A 1,573-nucleotide genomic window follows, 5' to 3' on the forward strand; every position below is an offset into this window, starting at 1 on the left:
TGTGAGATTTCATAGCTACTCTACAAATAGTTTATTTGCTTCTGAACTTACCAAAATAAATTTTTCATATGATTTTAATCACTCAGTAAATAACTAAGAGTTTTGAAATTGCACATTTGCACAAAATGTGGAAGCTGACATTCATATAACAATTTTTTATGGTAACCAAAACTTAGAAACTAGCCAAAAGTCTGTTAGTTTATAAAGGCTAATCAAAAAGAATTTCATCCATACATGGATATTCTTCACCCATAAAAGAAATAAGATTAATGACCTTGTTATTGCATGAATAAGCATTGAAACATATACAAATAGATACAAACAGCCCCTCCTGTGTGACTCTGGTGACAGAATATCTACATTGTCAACATTAATGCACATATAAAATAGAGCTATAGGTTCCAGGGACCATGCGGATATGAATTAGACAGGGGATGATTGGAAACAGTCATAAGTTTTCTTATGGTGATGAACATACATGTTAAGTATCATTATGGTACAGGCACAAATGACTTAATATACAAATCCCATTCCACTTTATACTTCCAATTTGATCTTACTGTATGTGAGCAAAATTCATGCAAAGTGCCATATCAAAAGATAAACCAAAGCCATAACACATAATAAATTTCTGTAGAAAACAAACAGTCCAGCCAGGCTGCCATACCTCCATCCCCAGCACTGCAGAGCAGAGCTGCCCCCGGAAAAGAGGAGGTGAACTTTCCAGGCTGCTGTATCACTGCCCCCAGTGCCAAGGAGGTGAACCTTCTGGGCTGCCATAACACCATCCCCAGGGCCAAGGTGCAGAGCTGCCCCCAGCACAGAGGAAGTGAACATTCTGGGCTGCTGTACCACCAAACCCAGTCCTGAGGAGCAGAGCTCCCCCCAGCACAGAGGAGGTGAACTTTCCAGGCTGCCTTACTACCACCCACAGTGCCAAGGAGGTGAGACAAGTGGGTGTCAGCTGCGCACATCCCTCCCACCCCACCCAATGAAATGAGAAGACACTTAAACAAGTCTCAAAACCAGACTTCCAGATCACCTAAAGCAACCCCAAAGGGAAATGAGATGCAACAACCTGATACTCAGCAACCTGGACTCCCTGAACTGGCAATGAAAGGGGATCTGGAAAAAAATAAAATCAGAAATAATTTCTCAAATAACAGCAGAGATTGTGCCCATACAGATAGACATGATTAATTAATCTAGAAGTGACACAGATTAAAAAATAGAGGAACTGAGGAACATAATGGAATCCAAAGAAAGGAAACAAATGGAATCCATAAAACAGATGCAAGCAGATTTCCAGGAGATTAATAACTCCATTGGAAATTGATGCAGAAAAATGAGCCAATATGAGGACAGAATTTCAGATATAGAAGATAAGATTGCAATTAGTGAACAGGAAAAGAAAATTTGCTTTAAAATTGTAAGGAATGACAAGAAATCAACCCAGTAGCTTTTAGATAGTGCAAAGAAGAATAACATAAGACTGATTGGAGTCCATGAAGAAACAGGAGAGAGTGCAGATGACATAAAAAACTGTTCACAGATGTGATGGCAGAAAACTCCA

Source organism: Heterocephalus glaber, unplaced genomic scaffold (genome assembly GCF_053883595.1).
Source record: "Heterocephalus glaber isolate CG9 unplaced genomic scaffold, H.glaber_assembly_v1.0 deba00001726, whole genome shotgun sequence".
In the NCBI taxonomy this organism is placed as follows: Eukaryota; Metazoa; Chordata; class Mammalia; order Rodentia; family Bathyergidae; genus Heterocephalus; species Heterocephalus glaber.